The following is a 19,137-nucleotide window of genomic DNA, read 5'->3' as shown; positions in this document are numbered from 1 at the left end:
TAAAAAAAGGCAGAGGATATTCATTAGCAGGGTGGAAGGGAGGGGATCCCAAGTGCAGCTTCTTTTGATCAAATAGCTCCCCCCCCCCCCCCCCCCCCCCCCCCCCGCACAAAGTTAAAGGAAGGCATTTGGGAGGATAAGACATAAACTCGAGCAAATCTCCTCTCTGAAAGAGTGAGTGAAGCCTGGCAGCAAGAGGTAATGGCAGAGAGGCACTGATACCAGTTAGAAGGCTAATGGAGCCACACATTTGAGATGGAAAATGTGCCAGAGCCAGAGCCGAGAGTGCCTCTGTGATTTCCCATCACCTTGGGAACTCATTCGCCGCCAGCCGGCATCCTGGCACTTGCTCATGCCCATCGTTCTTTAAATGGACGATGAGGTGGAGTTCTGGACGCCTGGGAAATCCTGTTCCTTCTCTCCAGATTCCTGCTACGGTCAGGCTTTCCCTCTAATAAGGTTTTCTTTTCCAATAAAGCAATGACGACGAAACTAACATGCAACCTCTTGGTTGTAGTTACTGATGGGTAGAGATGCTTCCTTTTTTAAAAATGTTTAATTTATTTTTAGTTTTATAGAGAGGGGAAGGGAAGGAGAGAGGGAGAGAAACATTAATGTCTGGTTGTGTCTCACACATCCCCTACTGGGGATCTGGCCCACAACCCGGGCATGTGCCCTGACTGGGAATCGAACCAGCAACCTTTTGGTTCTCAGGCCCACGCTCAATTCACTGAGCTACACCAGCCAGGGCTAGAGATGCTGGTTAACATTGAATGTTGGAATGAAGAAAATGATCTCTGCCTCAAATTACAATACCCAAGTGCCAGAACAAACTAGTTCTTACAAAATAAGTTTAACTGTATTTAACTTGATCTGTAAAAACAATGTAAATCAAATAGCTTAAACCAGTTAACAAAAGATAAGTTAGTAATATATCAACAACTATAAATTAATACAATAAGAACAGCTAACAACTATTATAAAGCTATTTTAATATAACAGATTTGCATCTAAAAACAGATCCAATTATATGTGGGCCTTAATAAACACAAGGATGGCATTTTATTTTATTTTTAGTTTTTATTTTTCTAAAGGTACAATTTTTAAGAGATTTTATCTATTTATTTTTAGAGAGAGGGGATAAGAGGGAGAAAGAGGGAGAGAAACATAGGTGTGTGCGAGATACATCCATCAGTTGCTTCTTGCACGCCCCCAACTGGGGACCTGGCCAGCAGCCCAGGCATGTGATTGGGAATCGAACCAGCAACCTTTCGGTTTGTATGCCAGCACTCAGTCCAGTGAGCCACAGCAGCCAGGGCAAGGATGGCATTTTAATTCATTGGAAAATGGTTTATTTTATAAATATTGCTGACATGGTTGACTATTCTTTTGGAAGATCTTATTATAGAACTGCTCATTATCCAATCTCCTTTGGCCATCCTGGTACTAACTGGGCATGTGGCCACCCAGAATGACTATGATTTCCCAGTCTCTCTTTTAGCTGGTCTGGGTTACGTGACTAAGTTCAGGACAATAGGCTATGAGTAGAAGTGGTACAGGCAGCTTCTAGGTAGAGTCCTGAAAGGAAGTGGGTGTGCCCATCTTCTCTCCTTCTCTCCTGCTGCAGAATGCAATGTGGACATGGCAGTGAGCCATCTTGGGCCATGAAAATGGATGGTGGAATAAGAGGATAAAAAGAGGCTGAATTCTTGCATTATCTCATGCCGTAGTTTCCTCACTGGTCCTGGAATGCTCATAAAATTATATCCTGTATAAGTCACAGCTACTTGAGACTTTTGTTATTTGCAGCCAATCTATAACTTAATTACTGCAGAACATCTACCCTTCTGTTATATATCATGAAGAAATAAAATTAAAATTGGCTTAAAGAAAGATCTAAACATCTATTCCCTTTGCCCAGTAATCACAGTTTGGAGACTTTAATGTATCATAACCTTAAAGATTCTGACTGCAGCATCATTTATAACAACAAATGTTCGTCAGTGTGGGAGCAGTTAAACTTAGCATAGCATGCCCTTTCTAAGGTATATTGTGTAGTTTTAAATAAGGATCAATTAGATTTATATTTATTGACCAGGAAAATAGTCACGATGTATTGTTAAAAATGTTTGTAGAGTAGTGAGGGATACTTTTGTGTGTGGTAAAATATGTGTAACATAAAAATGACCATTTTCATCATTTTAAATTATACACTACAGTGGCATTAAGTACATTCACATTATTGTGCAACCATCACCACTATCTCCAGAACTTTTTCATCATCCTCCATTGAAACTGTACACCTTCAAACAATAACTGCCCACTTCTCACTCTCCCAGCCTCTGGTAACCACTGTTCTACATTCTGTCTCCATACACTTGACTACTCAAGGTGTTTCATATGAGTGGAATCATATAGTATTTGTCCTTTTGTGTCTGGCTTAACTCACTTAGCATGTCTTCAAATTTCACCCAGGTTGTAGCATGTATCAGAATTTTACTCCTTTTGAAGGCTGAGTATGACTCCAATGTACATATATACTACATTTTATTTATCCCTTTATCTATTCATAAATATTTGGGTTGCTTCCACCTTCAGCTATTGTAAATGATGCTTCTATGAACCTTTTCTGAAAATACCTATTTGGGTTTCTGCTTGCAATTGTTTGGGGTAATATACTCAGGAGTGGAATTACGGGATCAATTCTATGTTTAAGATTTTGAGGACCTGCCGTGCTGTTTTGCACAGCAGCGGTACGCTTTCACATTCCCACCAGCATTGCACAAAGATTCCAACTTCTTTACATCCAGGCTAACACTTGTTTCCTGCTTTTTAACAATAGCCATTCTAGTGGGTGTGGTTTTGATTGGCATTTCCATACTAATCAGTGCTGTTGCTCTTTTCATGTATTTATTGGCCATTTGTATACCTGTTTTAAGACATGCCTTTGCCCGTATTTGAGCTGGATACATTGGGTTTTATTGTTGCTGCTGTTGCTGAGGTTTTGGAAATTTCGACATATTCTAGATGTTAATCTCTTTTCAGATATGTGACTTGTAAATATTTTCTCCCATTTTATGGGTTACCTTTTTACTCTGTTCATAGAATCCTTTGATGCAAAAAAGTTTAACTTTTGATAAAGTACAATTTACTACTTTTGCTTTTGTTGGCGGTGCTCTTGATGTCGTAGCCAAGAAACCAATGCCAAACCCAATGTCACGAAAGTTTCCCTTTATGTTTTCTTTTAATGGTTTTATAGTTTTAGCTCTTATGTTAGCTATATATCCATTTTGAGTTAGTTTTTATATATGGCATTAAGCAAGGGTCCAACTTCATTCTTTTGTGTGTGGACATCCAGTTTTCCCAGCGCCATTTATTTGAAAAGACTGTCCTTTCCCCATTGAATGGTCTTGGCACCTTTGTCAAAAATCACTTGACCATATATGCAAGGTTTTATTCCTGGGATCTCTGTTTTGTTACACTGGTCTGTATGTCTGCCTTTATGCCAGTAAGACACTTTAAAATTATTGTAGTTTTGTAGTAAATTTTGAAATCAGGAAGTATGAGTTTAATAAACTTGTTTTTAATCTTCAAAGTATTTTAGCTATTTGGGGTCCTTTGAAAGTCCATATGATTTTTAGGATAAATTTTCTGTTTCTGCAAAGAACATCTTTGGGAATTCGATAGGAAGTGCTTCAACTCTGTAGATCGCTTTGAGTACTATTACATCTTGAAATTATCTCCCATTTATTTATGTCTTCTTTAATTTCTTTCAGCAATGTTTTATAGTTTTCAGTGTACAAGTGTTTCATCTTCTTAGTTAACTTAATTCCTATATAGTTTATTCTTTTTGATGCTGTTATAAATGGAATTATTTTCTTAATTGCCTTTTTCAGATTTTTTTGTTAATGTATAAAAATGCAACTGATTTTTGAGTGTTGTTACTTTGCTGAATTGTTTATTACTTCTAACGCTTCCTGTGTGGAATAGTTAGGGTTTTCTACATATAAGGCCACGCCATTTTAAAGTAAAGATCATTTTATTTCTTTATTTCTAACTTGGATGCCTTATTTCTTTTTCTTGACTAATTACTTTGGTTGGAACCAACATTATGTTGAACAGAAGTAAAAAATAAGCAAACCTCCTTGTCTTGTTTGCTTATGCTAATCTTAGAGAAGTTCTCTGTCTCTCACCACTGAGGTCAGGGTAGCTGTGGATTTTTCACACACAGCCTTTGTTATGTTGATACAGTTTTTTCATTCCTAGTTTGTTAGGTGTAATTTTCTGGAGAGGGTGCTGGATTTTGTCAACTGTTTTTTCCTGCATTGATTGCAATTATATTACAGGTATTTTTCCCCTTTTATTCTGTTAATGTGATATATTACATTGATTGATTTTCATATGTTGAGCTATACTTGCATTCTAGGAATAACTTTCATTTTGTAATGGCATATAATTCTTTTGATATGCTGTTAAGTTCTATTTACTAGAATTTTATTACAGTTTTTGCATCAATGTTCATAAGATATATTGGTCTGTATTTTTCTTTTCTTGGGGTGTTTTTTTATCTGGCTTTGATATCAGGCAATGCAGGTCTCATATTATCAGTGAAAACATGTTTCTCTTCATTTTTTTTGGAAGCATTTGAGAATTGGTGTTAGTTGTTCTATGTATATTTGGTGGTATCAACCAGTGAAGCCATTAGATCCAGGGCTTTTATTTGTTGGGAGATTTTGATTACTGACTCAATCTTCTTTTTTTAAAAATTTAAATTATAGTTTACATTCATTGTTATTCTGACTGAACCTTCTTACTAGTCATAGGTCTGTTCAGATTTTCTACTTCTTCATGAATCAGTCTTGGTAAGTCATGTATCTTTAAGAATTTGTTCATTTCACCAAGGTTATCTGATATGTTGGCATATAATTATTCATAGTAAAATTGTTCTCTTATAATCCTTTTTATTTGTATAAAATTTGGTAGTAATGCCACCTTTATTTCAGATTTTAGTAATTTGAATCTTCTCTTATTTTTTTCTTAGTAATATAGCTAAAGATTTGTCAATTTTGTTAAGCTTTTTGAAGAACCAACTTTTGGTTTCATTGATTTTCTCTATTGTTTTGTTTTCTGTTTTACTTATGTTGCTGTAAGTTTTTCTTCTTTCTTTCTGCTATCATTGGGTTTAATTTTTGTTCTTTTTCTAGTTTCTTGAGTTATATAGTTAATTTGAGATCTTTTTTGATTTTACTGCAAGCATTCATAGCTACAAATTTTTTTAGTACTGCTTTTGTTGCATCCCATAAGTTTTAGTATGTTGTGATTTTGTTTTCATTCATCTCTAAGTATTTTTTACTTTTCCTTGTGATTTATTCTTTACCCATTGAGTATTAAGTTTAATTTTTCACAAATTTGTGAATTTTCAAGTTTTTTTCTACTATTGATTCTTCTATTTTTTCTAACTTCTTCCTGTTGTGGCCAGAGAAGACACTTTGTATGATACTTGTCTTTTAAGATCTACTGAGACTTGATTTGTGGCTTGACATACGGTTTATCCTGGAGAATATGCCATGTCCACTTGAGGAGAATGTGTCTTCAGTTGTTGTTGGGTGGAGTGTTCTGTATATATCTGTTAGATTTAGTTTATTTTTCTTTTCTTCTTATTTTACAATAATGAGATCACATTATATATACACTTAAGTGTGTGGGGTGTGTGTGGAACATGTAGAAGCATTGGGGGAGGTGTGGAAAGCTACCTTGGTTATATCATGGGAATAATACTGGACAGAAGGGTTGCAGGCGAGAGATGGTTAACTTCTTTTCAGAAGTGTTTCCAGCTGAAGTGCTGGTGAAGATGAAGGAATTTAGATTGGGTCATGCATAATGGCTATCCCGATCACAGCCTCAGGACCAGCTGAGCAGTGGGGCCTATAGTTTGTTTCACTAATCCTCTTACATAGAATCCTTGCAGAATTTGTGATTAGCTTTTACTTGGAGGGAGGCTCTGTGATGAACAAGACTTAAGAGAGCACGAGTGGCTGAAAGTGAACAGTTCTAGACACCTCTTGTGCAACATTTCACAGTCCTCTCAGGCCTACTTCCTACTTCAGTCACGGCTGTGGCAAACAGTTCATGCATGCTTTGACAAGCTTTGTACAGATACAAGCAGATAATGCTTCCCTGTCTGCTTGTGCTGTGATCTCTTGCTTATTGCCTCGGGGCTCCTTTAAGGCTTGCAGGGTATACAGCTGTGGCAGGAAGCCACTCGGTGGCCATACATACACATTTAGGAATTTGGGGGGAATAAATGCCCAAGAGGCCACTTACTCTCCAGCAATGGAGAACAGTAGCCAATCTCCAGCAATGGAGAATAGTAGGCATGTGTGCCTCACTCTCGTTCCATGGCTAGATCATTCCGAAGACTCCTCAAAAGTATCAGTCAGGAAAAAAGTTCCAGGAGCCAACTTGTCCCTTCCTGGTGACACTCTCCACATCTTTCACTCCTGCTCTCTGGAATCAACTGGGCATATACACTACTGTGTACAAGCTTTTTCCTTAGCTCTGACTTGGGGAAACCTAAGTAAATACAGAAGCTTTGTCCAAAGGACACAGGAGCCAACTTAAAGGAGCACTCTAAAGAGGGACCAATTGGAAAACCCAAAAGAATGCCAGCAATTTATAAAAATATCGAACATATAAAATTATTAATTCATAATAGTATTCCAGAAAGAGAAATAAACTGTCCAGTGCAACATGGCGCATTGGCTCTCAGTCCCAGGGGAGGACTCCAGTCTTTGCTGGGGGACAGCAAAGCTCACTGCAGTGTCAGACGCTGAGAGGCAAGAGTCCAAGTGCACCTTGGTATCAGAGTCAGCGGGGAAAACACCACAGAGCACAGGATGGAATGGCGCTGTGCTCACCTAGAGAAGAGACAGAGCACGATCAGCTCCAATAGTGCGCGTTGGTCCCCCTTGGCCAGCAGGGCCCCCCTCCACCCTGGCAGCCATGGCAGGACATATGGCTTACATGTGCCCCTCTCATGATGGAATAGAAGGACCTCGACTTCTCCCCTCTGGAGTCTGAAGTACTGAGTGCTTGGGGTGTGCCTGAGGGCTTTTGTTTAAGCAGAGCAGAGGCTGCATTGAGTCTGAGACATGGAATGATCTTCACAGACAAAGCTATGAGCCCGCACAGCTGTCTGGGCTCTCTCTCTTGTGGTAAGGAAATGCCCCAGGCCTGAGGCCCATTCTTCTGTGTCCCAGGGGGAGTTGAAAGGCTGCACATGGCACTGCTTTTTTCAATAGCCCACCCGCTGACCCTCCCCGGCCACTGAAACAGCAGATACAGTGTGTCAAATGCAGCAGGACCGTTGCCCACCTTGAATTTGGAGGTGAAGACAGCACCCATGGGGGCCCCTAAGCAACTTGTGCAGCTAAAGTTTGCTGGCAGAGCCTCCACATCATTTTGAGACAGCCCTGTACTAGGGTTATTGAGAGAGCAGGCCCCAGAGATGGCTCAGCCTCCCTGGAGGATGGTCTTCAACTGGGAACCCCAAGTGCTGGGGTCACTACCACACAAGGAGTCAAAGAATGAGCCAGGGGGAACGGCGACGATACAGCTGATAACCCTACCACCTGAGCGTGGGTTTTCTGCAGCTCTTCCCTGAATGATTGAGGTATACACATTAGAGGTGCTAGCAATAACACAAATGCCACCGTGTTCTGCCAGCAGATAATTGAGGGCTGTGGGGTAGTCCACCATGACCATGCCAGGGAGTTCAGTGGGAACGCGCAGGCCATGGTGCCAGATCTCTCCACCACAGTCAATGACAAGTCGCACACCATTCTCCCCCAGCCCCCCGGGCATGTGTGCCTATGCCAGGTGTGAGGACAAGAATAGCTTGGAACTAACTGCCTGTGTGATTGTTTTCCTGGCAGGGTGTATCTGGCAACACTGTAATGTAAGAAGAGTGGGGCCCTTCCCGTTCCGGGTGTCATTTTTTACTAACAACCGAGGACACCGAGACAGCACCCAAACAGTGTGCCCCATCTGAGCACCCTCAGCACCCAGCACCGGCACTTGGCAGCCCAGTATCCCTGCCCCTCAGAGGGGCACTTGACCCAGCAGAGCACATGTCGCACTGGTCAGGGAACAGGTGTAAGAGTTTCTAGTCCAAGGACACAAAGCCTATGTGTGGTTTAGCTATGGGTTAAGCAGCAACGTCAAGTTCATAATGTAAGACTGTCCCATATCAGTGGGGATGTTTAAAGTCTGCCTATCATTTTCTGTCTATGTTCAAGGTAAGCTTCATGCATGGGTATTAGTATCCTATGGATCTGAACTCATACTGGGAGTGTCACTTTGATAAAAGCACTGATGGCTGTTGGGACCCCTGTCAGATTAGCAATAGGCCACACGTGATGTCTGGAGGGGAAATACCTTGAATACATGGGTGACATTCAGCAGTGCTTCAAATCTCCCCCTGCTGCTGCCTCTGTGCTAATCTTCACCAATGTATTGTCAACCCCTGGCACCACTGGGCATTCTAAGGGGACAAAATGGGGAAGGATTATTTTCTTCCTACCCCCGGCCTGCTTTCTGGACTTCCCGTGGTCAGAGGTGTTCCTCTATTACTTGGGGTGCTGGCTGTCCTGGTATAGCAATCCAGGCTGTCTGTCCCACTTTCGAGGCTACTACCTTCACAGACATCTTTGCTCTTGTTGCTTGACCCAGACCTTTCAGCCTTGGTCACCCAGTCCCAGGGGGGAGGTCATGCTCTGCCCATGAACAAGGTTGGCAGGTCCGATAATGTCCTCCTTTTGAATGGGAGGGTCAGAGGTTCTTGGTGCCACAACAGAGACTGTTGCTTGCAAATATCACTTCCAGAGCAGAGCCTGGGGGCCCTGTTCAGGGTACTATGGTAAGTTAAATGGGCTCTAAGCGGGGAGAAAGAATGGTTGTGTACACTGAGCTTGGGATTTCGTTGGCACAACCTAATTAGGTGGCTTCGTGATCCACCTCCACCCTCTCCAAGCTCAATATTTCCCAACATGCATTTTGGTGGCGTGATTCTTTTGCACTGGAGTGCAGTGGTTAGGGCCCATCCTGTCCTAGTCAGGAAGGGGCACCACCACGCCCGTTTCCACCAGTGTCCGACTGTGGGCAGAAGCTGCTCTTCAGAGTGTATCTGGTGGCCGCCTCAGGCAAATTGTGGGCCCAGTATCCAGGAGGTGGGCCAAGCCTAGGGGCAGTTTCTTGTGGCCACACAGCAGCCTGAGTGGAGGTTGTCTGCACCTGTGGCTCCATTGTGCTGGCAGGCTCCAAAGGCTCCAGAGGCCGTGGCTGGGCCATGGCTCGTTGGACAGCTGGAGACGTGTTGCCCATAAGGGTCACATTCAAAATTGGTGCCTGTGGGTCACCTTAAAACTGGGGGCAAAAGGACCCCAAGTGGTGCATGCTGTCTCCAGTACCCAAAGGGACCTTCTAGATGTTGGGCCTCTTTTTTGTAATTAGTGGATGCAGCCAGGGCCAGCGGTTTTCTGCTTTACTGAACCTGAGATGTTTCTTTGGCTTCCCGCCCACGTGGCCCTGAAGGAACGGCACCTGCTGTGCCGGGCCCGGACTTCATCTGCGTTCAGAGCCCGACTATCACTTGTCACTGTGACTAATTGCAGCACCACCTCCACCTGTGTTTCGGTGGGCCCTGCTATCAGGATGTCATTGGTACAATGGATGACAAATTCTCCCTTGATCTGGGCTTGTTGAAGGTCAGGCCCTACCGAGTGGTGGCACATTGCCAGGCAGTCGAGGTGTGCCCATGGAAACAGGTTGAAAGTACATTGCAGGTTGTTCCACGTGAATGCAAACTGGCCCTCCCCTTCCCCTTGCACGTGGAGCGAGAAGCAAGCATTTGCCAAATCAATAACAGATACACCAGTCTCCAGTGTGGGCTGGTGCTGCATCAGGATGATGATGACATGTAGCATTGCAGGGGCCGCTCGGCCTGTGACAGCTCCTTGTCAGCCTCTGTGCCCCGCAGGCCTTACTCACTGGCCCAGCCAGGCTGTCCATTGTGACGACGTCCTGGCGTCTGATAAAGTGAGCCCTTCAGCTCTGTCCTTCTGTTTGTCTGAGTTATTCTCATCCTTTTGGCCTTTCTGTGTTTACTGTAAAACGGTTGGTTGTTTTTCACGTACACATGTAAAATCTGCCCGTGGTCAACTGAGATTGCATTGAATCTATCGGTCAGTTTGGGGAGGATTACATGATTCTATACTGTCTTTCAACATATGAACACAATATATTCCTCTTTTACACAGCTTTTCTTTAAATTCCCCCAACATTGTTTTATAGGTTTCAGTATAGAAGTTTTGGACATATTTTGTTAAATTTATGTATTAATGATCATTATCTGAATGGTTATTTTATTAGAGATTGTTGAATAGTGATTTTCTATCATTCATTATGTACTTATTAACTAGAATATTTCTACACATACTCACCTTCCCGATCTAAGACTATCCCATTTCCCTCATAGAATTCATGCCAAAAAGGCAGGATAAATGTTTAATTCTTTTCCATTACTTACTTATTTTTAAACTACTCAGTTGGTGCACCAGCAACACCCCAAACTATCTAGATGTGTTTTTGTTGGAGAAGTCAGTCTCTGTACAATCCTTCAATTCCACCTCCCAGAACATTTCCTCCCCCCAATTAATTATAAAACTGGACTGAGTTGTCAAAGACAGCCATTTCATGACTCTGGAAATTGACCAAAGGGGCAGACGGCCAATGGGGAAGTGGTTATTAGTGAAACACTGAGCTTTGGGCTCTGTGGCGATCTTCCTGGGGCTGTTCCCATTTCTTCCTGCCTGCACCCAAGTTTGTAGGGGTCCTACCGGAGTGTTCAGGCTGCGAAAGCCCACAGCTTCACTGTCAGAAGGGTCTCACTTGATTCTGAATGAGCTGGAAAAACCCACGCCCAGCAGATGCTCTAAGTAATAGTTGCGATTTCAGTGACAAACAGGTAAAACCAGTGGCTCAGCTAGTAGTCCTGGCTAAGACAAGCAATGAACTAGGGGACTGCCCAAAAGTTTAACAAGAAAATCTGGAATGTGAGACAGCTGAGAGGTCTGGATAAGTTTTCACATGTCTGCACAAGACAGGCCGGAGAGGACCCGAGCTATTCATATCAACAACATGTCTGATGAAAGAAAAATCTGGTAGATTGGTCATCGTCAACATTAAAAACTCAAGAGACACCACTGAGAAAAGGAAAAGTCAAGCCATAGACCAGGAGAAAGTATTTCCAAGTTGTATCTATCTGCTAAAGGTCTTGTGTCTAGAATTATAACGAAGTCTTCTAACTTAATAAGGAGGCCCAATGTTAAAAGGGCAAAATATTTGACTAGATATTTCACTAACAAAATATATGGATATTTAAAAAGCACAGGAAAAGATGGTTAACACAATTGGTATTGGAAAAATGTAAATTAAACCATAATGGGATACCAGTGTATCCAATAGCATTAATATAATAAAATACCGTATACAGAAAATAGTAAAAACTGGGGAGGATGTGGATAAAATGGAACCTTCATCTATTGTTTATGGAAATGTAAAATGGTCTAGGCACTCTGGAGTACAATTTGGCAGCTTCTTAAAAGGTTAAACAAGCTTATTATTATATGACCCAGCAATTTCACTCCTAGGTATGTATCCAAGAGAAATGAAAATGTGTCCACACAGACTTCTATGCCAATGTTCACAGTAACATTACACATAATATTAAAAATGGGAAACAATTCAAATATCCATCATCTGGTGAATATATAATCAAAATGTGCTGTAATTATAAAATGGGGTGGAATTTAACAACAGAAGTAAATGAACTGCTAATGTAGTCATTCACTGTGTGATAATGTTTCAGTCAACCAGGGACCACATGGAAATGATGATTCCATTGGATAATAATGTAGCTAAAAGTTCCTATCACCCTGTGACATTGTAGCCATTATAACAGCAGAGCACAACACGTACTGGTGTTTGCAGTGGTGGTAGTGTAGACAAACCTACGGAACTGCTAGTTGTATAAAAGTAGAGCACGTGTAATTATGGACAGTGCACAAGTCTTCATAATGATAATAAAAGACTAGGTGGCTGGTTTATGCATTTACTATATTTGCTATCATTGTTTTGTGGTATACTTTTTCTACTTATAAAATGTGCTATAAAACAGTTATGCAGCAGCTGCCTCAAACATCTTGTGTTTACCTTGTCTCTTGATTGCATCATTTCTCTCATGCTTTATTAAATTTCATGTTGTGTTATGTATTGTGCATAACCCAAGCATACATTGTTTATAAAGTCTATGGTATTTTTTGAATTTTTATTGGAGTCTATTTGAGCCAAAACTGAAGACCATGGTGGGGGAGCAAGGTCTTAAATGTTCTAGGAAACAACAATTTTGCAGCTTCTTTTATGTATTTGAAATGAAAAGGGGAGAACTCCAAGGTGATGGCGGACTAGGTGGATGTTCCATTCACCTCCTCCCAGGACCAGACTGGAATGATGACTGAAGTATAGAACAATCAGCCTGAATGACCAACTGAAGATGAGCTGAATGGAAGTCATAACCAAGGACTCACAGAAGAAGCCACACTGAGACTGGCAGGAGGCACAGAAAAAACCTGGCCCTGCTCCCACAGGTGGTGGATGTGATCCTGGAGAGATATCTCAGCTGCAAAGGTTCCCCCTGAGGAGACTGGGGTTTCAATCCCACACCAGGCTCCCCAGCCCAGAGCACCAGAGCTGGGAAGAGGTGCCCCCATAATGTCTGACTGTGAAGATCAGTGGGGATTCTGTCTGCCAGGGAGAAACAGGAGTCTGCTAGAAACTCAGACACCCTCTCAAAGGGCCAAGCGCCAGTGGAAGGAGGGTGGAGCTGTGTGGAAAAAAAAGAACGAGTTTGTGGCTCTGAGGAGAGAGCTGAGGAGACAGGCACCAGGACACTGGTGCTGAGTCCCTCTCCTGCACCACAGACACCATCTTTCTTGAGTGGAGCCTGCCCCTCCTTACGGAATCAGCCCGGGGGAATGCAATAGCCCTGCCTTCTGGACTCCTTGCAGCCCCATCCTGTGGAGATCACACCCTGCTGGGCTGGGGTGCAGGGGTCTGGGCAGACTCAGGGGTGTCAGTGACCGAGGGATGTGGCTTGTTGGCAAGGGCCATTCCCTGCTTCCCCAACCTGAATAGTGCACCCCCCACATGGGAGATCCCCCCTCATGGGAGATCCTCTAGCTCTATCCTTTTGACTTCTGGTGGCCCAGCTGTGCCGAGGTCTGGGTAGAATCCAGGACAGGTTGAGTGTATGGCTCTGGATTGGGGACCCACTCTTCCCATCTTCTCCCAAGCCTCACCTGCACCTCCCTTCAGGGCCAGAAATCCACTAGACCCACCCTTTCAACTTCCAGTGGTCCCATCCTGTTGAGCTAGGGCTTGTGGCAAAATCTTGGACAGACTATGTTGTATGGCTCTAGGACTGGGGCCATCTACCCCTCACATGTCTGACTGGTGCAAAGCTTTCCATTCACATGGCCAAATCTTGGTCTGTTAGGGCCTGAGAAACTCTGCTGGCCTTACCCTGATGACTCCCTGAGAGCCCACCCTGCCCCAAAGGTCTGCAGGCACCTGGAGGTGAGAGCTAGACTTGGAATACCCTGAGACATTGGTAGAGTGGCCTCAGATTCACACAGTGGCCAGCTTCAGGCAGCGTCAGAGCAGCATCTAATTAGCTTCACAAGTGGCATATCCAAAGGGACAGCCTGGCAGGTACCAGATCCTGCTAAGGCTTCGAGTGGTCAGCAACTTCAAGTGGTCAGCAACTGCTCATACACCATGGTCGGGGACAATCTTCACAATCTGTTAGCCTGACGGTTGGCCCCACAAGTGAATGGGCCAATAACAATCAAGACTCAGTGACAACAAGAGGGCCCATACAATCCACACAAGGGGCATTCCTGGAGCACGAGGATCAGGTGACCAATGAGACTCTGATGCTGGGTCTCACAGGATGCCTACAATATAAGGCCACCCTACCAAGACTGGGACTCGTAGCAGATCTACTTAATATATAAAAACAAACACAAAGAGGCAGCCAAAATGGGGAGACAAAAACCATGCCACAAATGAAATAACAGGAGAAATCCCTAGAAAAAGGAGTTAAATGAAATAGAGGCAAGCAATTTATCAGATACAGAGTTCAAAAAAATGGTTATAAGGATGCTCAAGGGACTTAGTGAGAACTTCAACAAAGAGATAGCAAATGCCAAGAAAGACATAGAAACAATAAAAAAGAACCAGTCAAAAATGGAGATTACATATCTGAAATGAAGACTACACTAGAAGGAATAAACGGTTGGATGAAGCAGAGAATCGAATCAGTGATTTGGAAGACAAGGTAGAAAAAACACCCAATCATAATAGCAAGAGAAAAAAAGAATTTAAAAAAATGAGGATAGTTTAAGGGACATTTGGGACAACATGAAGTGAACCAACATCCACATCATAGAGATGTCAGAAGGAGAGGAGAGAAAGCAAGAGATTGAGAACCTATTTGAAGATATAATGAAAACTTCCCTAACTTGGTGAAGGAAATGGACAAACAAGTCCAGGAAGTGCAGAGTTCCAAATAAAGGTGAATCCAAAGAGGCCTTCACCAAGATACATCATAATTAAAATGGCAAAGGTCAAAGACAAAGAGAGACTCTTAAAGGCGGCAAGAGAGACAGTTACCTACAAGGGAGCTCCCATAAGACTGTCAACGGAAAGAATTGGCATGAAATACTCAAAGTGATGAAAAGCAAGGACCTACAACCAAGACCAATTTACTCAGAAAGGCTAGTATGTAAAATTGAAGGAGAAATAAAGAGCTTCTCAGACAAGAAAAAGCTAAAGGAGTTCATTACAACCAAATCAGTATTACAAGAAGCATTAAAAGGTCTACTGTAAGAAGAAGAAGAAGGGAAGAAGGAGGAGGAGGAGGAGAAGGAAGAGGAGGAGGAAGAAGAAGAAGAAGAAGAAGGGGGAGAAGAAACAGAGGAATATGATTAAAATAATAAAATGGCAATAAATATGTATCTCTCAATAATTTCTTTAAATGTGAACAGCTTAAATACTTCAATCAAAAGACATAGAGCAGCTGAATAGATAAGAAAAACAAGACCCATTTATATGCTGTCTGCAAGAGACTCACTTCAGATCAAAAGGCACATACAGACTGAATGTAAGGGGGTGGAAAAAGATATTTTATGTAAATGAGAATGAAAAAAAGTTGGGGTAGATATAACTAAAACTGACAAACTAGACTTTAAAACCAAGACTCTAGTAAGATACAAAGAAGGACACTACATAATGAAAAGGAAGAATCCAACAAGAGGATATAATCCTTGTAAACATGTATGCACCCAACACAGGAGCACCTAAATGTGTAAAGAAAATCTTGATGGACATAAAGGGAGAGATCAACAGTACTACAGTCAAAGTAGGTGCTTTAACACCCCACTGACATCAATGGATAGATCTTCCAGATAGAAAATCAACAAGGGGACAGTGGTCTTAAATGACACACGAGATCAGGTGGATTTAACTGATTTCCTCAGGGCATTTCATCCCAAAGTAGCAGAACATACACACATCAGCACCACCATCAGTGTGGGTTTTATAAAAAAATATGGAAATTCAAAAATATGTACAAAGCCCATTAAACTGGTTAGCTGTGGGGGCAGAAGCATGGGAATGGGGCACAAAGGTATCCACAAGTTCATTTCAAAAACAGTAAGAGGGGGTCCGTGTGGACCAATGGAGGTTGATTGTGTGCTGAAACCTGGGAAACGTGATCTTCTCAGACATCTTCATCTGAGACCCACAGGTGGGGGAGGGGAGGGAAATCATGTATGAGAACTCTCTGTATCTTCAGATTAGTGGTTACTTCGGGGAATGGAAGGAGGGAAAGAATGGGAGCAAGCTGCATCAGTCTCATTGGTATGGTTTTATTTTCAAAAACCAGATAATCCGTCCTACAGCCTGTGAGTTAGTTAGAGGCAGTGTCGTAAAGAAGTTCAAATGATGGGCTCTGGTGGCAGATTATCTGAGTTCAAACCCAAATCTGCCTGTTATGAACTGTGTGACTTTATTGCAGGCTCGGGACCTTGCCATGCCTCAGTTTCTTCATCTGTAAAATGGAACTGAGGATGACATCTGCCAGGTAGGGCTGCTGTCCTAACCCAAATATATGTGTTTTTTTATATGGGAATATATGCACACTTACATGGCACTTACTGTGCTCGGCCCAGAGCAGTGTATTAGGAAGTTTTCTGTTGTTAAAGAGACCTACTGCAGAGTGACAGCACAGAGACAGCGCTTTCACACTGGACATGCATACGTTAGTTACAGGTATATATTTTTTTAATTTTTGTTTTTGAAGTATTTTTTAATAAAATGTTTTTATTAAAAATGAAACAGGCGTTTATTTACCAAAGACTAAGAATGAGTAGGAACAGAAAGGAGCCCAAAGGGAAGCAGGGTTTCAAGGGTTTCAAATCGTGAAGATTAGAGAATTCTGAGGAAATAGCACACCACTTGAGCTTTTGCTTTCTTTTCTTCCTAGTGACTTTTTGGTTTAATAGCACTAAAAATCAGGGAAAGGAAATCTGCCAGTTCTCTCATTTCTGAGTCAGCGTCTGCTGCTGAAAGCTGTGATTGGCCCTGGCTGGTGTGGCTCAGTGGAACGAGCTCCAGCCTGGGAATGGAAGGGCGGTGGGTCGGATCCTCTGTCAAGGCAGGTGCCTGGGTTGTGGGCCAGAGCCCCAGCTGGGGGCGGGCGAGAGGTAACCAGCTGATGTTTCTCTCACACATCTGTGCCTTCCTCCCTTCCTTCCCCTCTCTGAAAATAAGTAAATAAAATCTTGTTTTTAAAAAAGCTGTGATGTGTGATGGGAACGTGTGAGAGCTTAGCTAAAATACACTTAATTGTGGTTCTGTGCTCTCTGGAATTGCTGTTTTGATCAACAAACAGATTGAGTCTTTTCTTGGTTATAGGTCATGTTGCTGCTTATTTGCACGCCTGGTAACATGTGATTGGATGCCAGACATTGTGCAGTTTATGTTATCGGGTGCTGGATTTTTTGAATTCCTTTACCTTTTTATGGGCTTGGCTTAGTTACTTGGAGTCAGTTTCATTCTTTTGAGGCTTGATTTTAAGCCGTGATAGGCCAGGTCTAACACAGATTTTCATCAAGGGCTGACTTGGCCCCCCTGAGGTGACATGCTCCTGAGAACTGGGCCCAGTGTCCCAGGTGCTCGGCCGTCTGTCCACCCCCGCTGGTGGGAGCACAATTTTGGGCTCTGCGTGAGCTCCGAAGGTTGACCAGTCTCCCCGGTCCTGGCGTTCTTCCCCAGCCTTGGAGGTGTCCTCCCACGTGCAGGACGCAGTTTCCACCATGGACTGGAGGGACCCATCTGCAGATCCGTGCAGCCCCCTGCCCATTACTGTGCCTTGCAAATTTTCATTCCCTTGCCCCGCTGGAGCTCTGGTCCTTGTCCCCTTAACCCAGTGAGAATGCTGGCCTCTGCTTTGGTTTGCCCTGTCATGCCAGCCTGAAACTTCTCCAGGGGGTGAGCTGGGCACTTCTGCATGCACCTCACTTATCCTCCTCTCGGGGATGGCCGTCCTGCACTGCCTGTTCAGTGGCTGAGACCTTCTCTGGTTCGTGCATTTGGTCCCGCTCCTAGTTGTTTAAGGAGGCCAGGCTAGCTGACTCGGTCTCCGCTATTCCGTTGTAATTGAGAGCAGAAGTCTCATGTTGATTTTTGGTAAACAGTTTTCATCATATTTAAGTAGTATTTTTATATTCCTATTTTAATTGGTGTTTTTATGCATAGTGCTATTAAATATCAGGAAAACGCCTCTTTTTGAATTGATTCGTGAAATCGTGTGGGTTTTTTCCTTTGGTGTGAAAATGTAATCATTTATGTTGGTAGAAGCCTCTTGCTGTTGAACAACTCTTGCGTCCCTGAAACGGGCTCTTCTTGGCCCTGTATTATTTCTACGTTATTGGAAAAACAACACAACCACAAGGGGGCAGTGTGACGATAAGCCCTGGGACGGCAGCTGCTTCGGCCTGAGAGGAGACTGTCGAGAGGTCACGCCTCACGGATTTCTGCGTTGGGCTCTTGGGCATTAGCTTTCTAACGCTGCCGGCGCATCCCAACGGGCTGTCCGGCTTCCAGGGGACCCGCCTCCCTTCCTGAGTCGAAGCCTTTCTGGTGGGTGGGCTGCTTGAGGCTGTCTCGCAGTCTTGGGCGCGCTTCTCATCTGTTTGGTGTGATTTCTCTCTGTGTTTATTGAGGATGCTTTACCTGCTATGTCTCCAGGTCATGAATCTTTTCAGTGTCGAATGTGCTATTAATCTGATGCAGCATCTCGTGCTGTTAATCTCTTTCATATGAAATATCCGTGGGGAAATAAATTTCACCTCAGATATTGTAGTTTCATTCTCAGAAGTTCAACTTGGGTGTTTTGAAAATATTTTCCACATCTCTACTGTCATGGCCAGCCTCTCCTCAACTCCTCAAACATATAGGATACAGCTATAATAACTGTTTTAATGTCCTTGTCCACTAATTCTACAGTCTGCGCTATTTCTGGGTCGGTTTAAGGTTTGCCCTTTCTCCTCGTTATGGATGGTATGTTTTTCTGGTGCTTCCTCTCTTTTTTCTTGCATGCCTGGTGATTTTTTGCCTGTAAGATATAAATTTTACCTTATTGGTAAAGCTAAGAGAGTGGAGTCGGAAGTGTCTTGGTGGCCCTCAGTCTGGCGGGAGAAGCTGGCATGAGGCTCCCTCTTGTGCCTGTTCCCTGGACCAGCAGCCTCCAGTCCCTGCACTGGTGTGAGGTCACCATACTCACGCTATGGCTTTGCAGAGGGTCTGTGGCTCAGGTTAGAAGCAGGGATGGTGACCCAAAAGGAGCCCTATGAGAAAGGTAGTGGTCCCAGCTTCAGGGCACAGCAGAGCCCAAGCAGCAGCGAGGGGAGAAATTTTAGTATCAGTAAATCGAGCCATAGAGAGAAAAGCCGCTTT

General features: G+C 43.2%; 1 long non-coding RNA gene across 1 annotated transcript; it reads left to right on the top strand.

The window, feature by feature from the left end:
* Window positions 1–3,430: 3,430 nt before the first annotated feature.
* LOC118497841 lies at window positions 3,431–17,397 on the top strand. Its single transcript, XR_004900348.1, has 3 exons — window positions 3,431–3,508; window positions 12,919–12,923; window positions 17,387–17,397. It is a non-coding gene; the product is annotated as an uncharacterized LOC118497841 (long non-coding RNA).
* Window positions 17,398–19,137: the final 1,740 nt, after the last annotated feature.

The sequence above is a fragment of the Phyllostomus discolor genome, chromosome 13 (assembly GCF_004126475.2).
Source record: "Phyllostomus discolor isolate MPI-MPIP mPhyDis1 chromosome 13, mPhyDis1.pri.v3, whole genome shotgun sequence".
In the NCBI taxonomy this organism is placed as follows: domain Eukaryota; kingdom Metazoa; phylum Chordata; class Mammalia; order Chiroptera; family Phyllostomidae; genus Phyllostomus; species Phyllostomus discolor.
The sequence above is the reverse complement of the archived record's forward strand: the minus strand, read 5'-3'. Positions and strand labels throughout refer to the sequence as shown.